The sequence below is a fragment of the Eufriesea mexicana genome, unplaced genomic scaffold (assembly GCF_001483705.2).
Source record: "Eufriesea mexicana isolate 0111107269 unplaced genomic scaffold, ASM148370v2 scaffold415, whole genome shotgun sequence".
NCBI classification, from domain to species: domain Eukaryota; kingdom Metazoa; phylum Arthropoda; class Insecta; order Hymenoptera; family Apidae; genus Eufriesea; species Eufriesea mexicana.
In genome coordinates, this window is record NW_016908639.1 from 326,653 (window position 1) to 333,257 (window position 6,605).

The window sequence follows — 6,605 nt, forward strand, 5'->3', positions numbered from 1 at the left end:
CGCAATTAAATTACCGGAATCAATGGACGCGCGAAGCATCGAACGCGCGATAAATCGTGGCAATAAATTTAAAAAATTTTCACGAAGGAACGTAAGTGCCGCGCGGCTCTTTTTCGCTGTTCTCCACTTGATCATGACCTCACCGCCGCCGCCACGAGGACGCTGGCAAAAAATCGCATAATTCGAGTAACAGGCCGCTTTTGACACGGTTCATTTCGTGGCGTAACCGTGGCAAACACGGCGGAGCAATTATCGTCAGCTATTAGCGAAAACAGCCCACGGCTAAATTCTTGACATACTTCCGATATGAGCCATCCATTCGGGGGTTGGAGAGGGACTTAATCCCCGGCCTGACGAAATTTCTCCACGCGAGTTAGGTTTCAAGCTGCATATTTCCCGAAGAAATTTCCCAACGCGAAATCTTGTTTTCCCGATCGACCTGTAATTACCAACTTTCGTCGGGCTTCCGAGTTACCTAATTGCATTTTAATTGAAAGATCACACCGCTACGCGGTTCGTTTGTATTTGATAAATCGACATCCGAATCCGGATCCGTAATGGCGGCGACGCCGGAAGTCGCGCGAGATGGATCGGTATATAATTGGCAGTGTTCCTGTGACTGACAGAGAATACCAGGAATCTCGGATATTTCAAAAACCGTCGAGAACTGAGAATATTTAGCGGTGGTAAAAGTTCATCCACGAATTCCGCTTGGTTCTTGCGATCCAGGAAGATTATTCCGCGGCATAAGGGAGAGATTTCTTATCTCGATGATAAATTACAAAATTGCAGGAGGATGAAGACCGGCGTGTACTCTGGTGCAAAAATGGATCGGCTTTTTGTCTCAGCGGCGACAATGGACATCGTAAATCGTGTTGCTGCGCGTAATGCGCTGTATCGCGAATACACGACCCGGCTGAATTATAGTTCTCGATGCCTTGTAACCGCAACCGCAACCATTAATGACATACGTGATTGATACTCCAGATGCATTGTTGCAAGCGTCGCTCAGCCGGGTTACTTGTTTCATTTTTTCCTGTCAGTCCGGCAAGGGGGTAATTTTAGAGGGCCCTGGAGGAATCGAAATTAGAGTCGGTGCGTAAAGGCGTGAAAAATACCGAACGCTTTTGCCGAGTACCCGCCGCGTCATCGCACGTCGGAGATTTCAACATAAAGTCGATGCACTAGGCTGGGATATTACAGTTCTGTTATTCCTTTTTCGAATCGTGCCTCGATCATGGTCGCATCTATCGAGCAATCGTTCCATAGATACGCGAGTAGCTCCAGGAAATTACAATGACTCGATGGTTTCCGCGCGAAATCGCTTTACCGACCTGTACGCGTCAAAAACGGTATTATGACTCACTATTTTTATCGTTTACCCCATAATTTACAGTCGTATATAAGCGCCGACGCAACGTAAATAGAATTGTGTTTGTTAAAAAAGTGTATTTACGATATAAAGTGTCGAATACGTTTCAAATGCGAATAGCGCGTTCAAATTTGCCCGCGCGGGCGACGGAATCAAGATGGCGGCCGCGAGGATTGCACCCACAGTCGGTACGCGAAGACGAGCCTAGGGACTCTACCACGCCCAATCGGAGTCGTCCGCGCGTCTATCTGTGTCTCTGTCGCACCTCTGTCGGGTGGCGGCGGCGTCCTCGGTGTCCCAACATGTCCCCTCCACCTAACCTTCTCATCCGTGGCGGTGCATCGCGACTCGAGAAGGAGCATGCCAGTCAGTCGGTTTTTATCCAGCGGACGGGACGGTGCGTGGCGGTCTGGTGCGAGTGGCAGCGGGTTCATACGATCGGACAGTACGAACCGTCCCTAGCTGCGTTTGTGAAACGGAAAAAAAACATCCACGGGTCCTAGCAATCTCAGGGACTCGGACAAGGCGTGTCGTTCGCGTGTGTCGATCCCCGAACGAGCTGAAGCAAGTGTGTGAAACGTCCTCGTGGCCGAGAAGGATCGAAGCTACCAGCGGAGGTGCAGCGGTCGGCCATTGCGCTTTCTTCGTGTCGCCGTTACGACCGCGCGGTGCTCTGCTATCGGTGTGTGTTATTTTATACCGGGTGTACCGAAACCGTACGTGTCTCCCTTCCCCGACTCGGGTGGCTTACCCCCTTGGAAAGCATCGTAAGATCGTTTACGCCCGTCTCGTGTTTCACCAAACGATGTACTGACTCGTGCCCATGACGTGCGAGACACGAGACGCTCCGTCGGTAACGGCGTCTCTCTCGTCTTTCTTCTCTTCTACTTTCTCTGTTTTCCTTTCTCGAAACGTATAAGATGTTTAATCGTACATCCCACACCCTTCGTTCGGTCGGACGATATCCTTTTCGCGAATTCATCTATTCTGACATCTCGTATATCCTTCAGTGCGCGTTACCTCGTGTGACAGATTTTCGAAGCCGGCGTCTCGTGATCGCTCTCAGTAAAGTCACGTTTCAATCACGAGAATATTTAGGCGCGCTTTTGGGTGTCACCTGCGAGCATTTCTTATCGGCTAAATGTTTCCAAGTTCATGGTCGAACAGATGCTTCTCACTTCCTCGATTATTACGCTTCGAATACGTCGTGGTATTTACCTTGTCATTAATATCGTCAAACTCTCGTGATGTTCGGTCTTTATTATTCCCTCGCAAGAGGAACGATGAAGAGAGAGGGTTAGCGAGGGAGAGAAACAGTAATACCGATGGTGTCAAATTAAGTTGTTCGCTCGAAATACAGCGACGGAAAGTGTTTCCAGTCTGCGAGGGACAAAGGGCTCCCTCTGTTTCTCCCTGTTTGATTCTTCAATTTGATGCACACGCACAAGAAGCATTTTGTGTACCGGGGAAACGCGTCTGCCATTCCACAATGCGTCTCGATTCGCGGGCAAAAGTTCCTTCTCCCTTTCAATGAACTCGCCCGCGCTGCCATCGGCGTTCATTGTCTCTCATTCAATCGCCCCTTTCATTGGCGAGCTTTCCGCGCCTCTTCGCGTTGTTACATTACGTCGACAAGCCGCGTGCTTTTTCGCCGCGCTTCATCTCCGAGCGTTCCTTCCCCGTTTTCAACAAGAGGGGTACCGTTACCGTGAAAATTCGCCTTTGTCCCTGGAAAAGCATAGACCTACGTTGTCGCGGCGCGCGCTTTCTCCGACGGCCAGGTATAGGATTCTCGTCTGGCACGCATCGATGATGCATTGTTCGCTGTTTACTTCTACAAATTCTCTGACGCAAGCAACCGGCAAATATAGGTAAACAATTTGCATCTTAACAATGGTAATTCGCCATTTTAATTTTTCATCAAATCGTGCCTCTGTATGTTGCTATTCGAAGGTAACGAAAAGATAACAATATAACTTACTACTAGTCTAAAAAACATAGTATTCATTATCTTTAAATTAATAATTTATTTATTGCAGTATGGATACATATAAAAAATGCTTCTTTTACATGCTTGTGTAAGATATAAATTTTTCTAGTGTCTCAGAAACGGGTTAATGATTATTTAAAAATTATTAAACGAAATATTCGTAACTATTTTTTATTATTTAATTTCTGCAAAAAGAAGTATATGCGATAAAAAGATCTTCATTTCCGTATTATAACGTTGCGTATTTCCTGCGCGCGTGCCGTCGGACTTTTTATTGTCGCTTCTTGTCGCGTTGTTGATAGGTTCTTCCTGTCCAACAGACCGCTATTCACGATGATGCGGAAGAATTAATTTCTGTTTCTTTTTGTCCCTTTCGTTACTACAGTTTCTTTATAAATACTTTTCTATCGGTTTCCTATTTATTTCCCATCTTTCTCTATTTCCTTTTGTTCATCCTTTCTCAATTTTTTGCCTCTATTACTATTCTCCCCGTTCTTCCTGCTTTTCCCTATCTCCCTTATGCCGACGATGTACTGTTACGTTCAAAACGCATTACCGACTGACACGTCGCGGATGCTTTTAACAGATGTCAATGTTCCCCGTGTACATACATATATACGTGCAACGGTGGCCATCACGATTGATCGATTATTGGCAGTTTCTATTTCCGCACATAATCCGCCGCGAGCCAGTCGACAGAAAACAAATATCTCTCGATAGTTTCGTTCCCGGGTTCCGAACCAATCCTAACCCTACCCGACGAGCGTTTTATTTTCTTTCGACGCGATGATTGTTTCGACCGTTGGTAAAGGAGAGCAACAGAGAAGGGGTTAAACGTTACCGTTACGCAAATGCATCGTTTGGAAAGGACACGAACTTGGCGATAGAGGGAGTTTATTATTTATGAAGCGCGCGCAATTTATTCGTTTCTCGGTTGAAAATACCGGTGGCGCTATTCCTTCTTCCTCGTTCAAACAAACACGCCGGAGCCATCCAGTCTGTCCAGTGATTAATGCGATCGGCGTTTTTCTCGAGACATCGCAACCAGTAAGTGGTTGCGTGGCATGTGATCATTTACGTGGAAAGAGATATTACGTCTAGTCCGGGTAATTGAACCGTTGATTCGCCGTTTAAAAATATAATTATCGCGGGGAACCGAAAATGGCGATAACAGAGTTCATCGTGCAAATTGTCGCGTTTTTCGTGCACTTTGCTTTGGATATATGTGTATCAAGTATCTTGTATGTATATACAATAAACAGCGATGATTCTGGTCATCTAGAGACAACTGTAAGGTCAGAAAAAAAGAATTATCATTATTTCCTTTGTGGTACTGTTATTATTAGTGTTTTCCCTTCGTTATCGTCGTTGCTCACCGCTTCCTAATCCGGTTCTACGGTACCGGAATCGCGTCATCAAGAAAAACTGTTTAAAACCTTTAACGATCTTTGCTGTTCCTCTTCCGCCGCCATCTCCTGCCTAACCTCCAACTTCCCCCTTTTTTCGCCTGTTACTTAATTTAGAGTCCGTGTCGGGTTACCCATTCGTTAGCCGTCGCAGTTTAATAGGATTTACCAGTGTAATGTAGCAAGCTGTAAGAACCACTTTGATGAGAATCCATCTAGTTCGAATCTAATTCCACTGGAAATCCATTCGACGGCCATATTCGTGATTGGGTCGTATAAGAGGCGCGGAGTATAGTAAATGCAATAGAAACTGTAAACAACGGGGTCTAGTTTATTTTTACAAAAACATTTCTATTTATCTTCGTTTTACACGTAAATGATGAAAATTTTATCGAGAAACCTCGGAATATACGATGCCTTGAATAAATTTTGTAAAAAGACCACAGAGGTCGCGACGCGATAAGAGTTTCAATATTTAAGGTCGCGAGAAAAACATAGGTTATGTTCTCGATTTATATGGACAACAAATTTTCTTGCTCTATGCATAATACATGGCCAGTTCCGTCGTTGTGAGAGAGATGCATAAAGGGAGCGAGAGAGAAAGAGCATCGGTAGGAATCGAGTCCTGGAAAAAGTTATTAGATTACCGCGTCGGGTATTACGCCGACGGTGCGGTTAGTCGCATCGTTATCTTTATCCCCGTAGCGCACCTGCTGCGCGCACTATTCACGCACATGTGCGCGCCGGCAGTTTCACATGCAGAACGCGCGACGATAAGTGCGTGCGTCTGTTGCGCGCGGCAGATAAACCGGCAGAGGCGCGAGGAGCATGGTGATTTTTAAAATTCACTCACGCCACGCAAAGAAACGAACGACCGGCGCAGACGATCGAGATATCCTCCCGTTCCCGTCCCAAACAAGCAGTGGCGTAGCGAACACTTTGTGTGGTAATCGTCCTTCGATCACGTACTATCGACCGTATCCCTTCGAGAGGTTAGGTTAGGTCGCTCGCGCGACGGTTACGTTCAAAATTTCTATTCGCGGTGTTTCGGTGAAGTGTTTGTAAAAATTTTAAACGGAACGGTTGGCTACGCCACTGTGGACGCCTGCGAGTCCTTTCACACTAATAACACGGCCAATCTGAAATCTCATTCCAGAACGTACATCAGGGATCGATGCAAAGAGGAATACATTAAACGCTTCACGGAGCGGCATCTGCACGAAAGGAGACGGGATATTTGCAAATAGAAAAGTCCCCGTGAAAAGCGGTATATACTCGGAATATAGTTTCGAATTCGCTAGTAAACGGAAAATTAAATTCGTGCTTGTAATACACGAAAAATCAACGGCATTCTAAGTTCCACCGGCAACGTCAGCGATACGAAGCGAGATTTGATAGGAACGGAGAAAGGAAGAAACGAATCTGTGGGTGTTCAGTCTGTCGACATTCACGAATCGACGATCGGAGGCACGATTTGCGAAGAGGGATCTGGCGGATGCGCAGGCATCTCCCGCGCAGTCGTTAAAGTGAAAGGCGCTGTGCTACGTGCATACGAGTGTCGTGTTCGTACGTGAATCCGCGGAACACACGTGACATTTTTACGATGGCATGCTAACGCGCCACTAGGATCTGCTGTTGTAACAATCATTGGAGGCGATCGTTAGCGGTGTGTCTCGTGCACGATCTCCGCTGATATTTATAAAGGGGACGCGAGCGAACGACGACGCATCGTCGCACGTGATTACGACTAGTTTCTCCTCTTCCAATGTGAACGTGCTCTGCAGTCGAGCGTCGTCCTCAGTCATAGGGTGCAGGAGTAAGGGAGAAGGGTAACTCG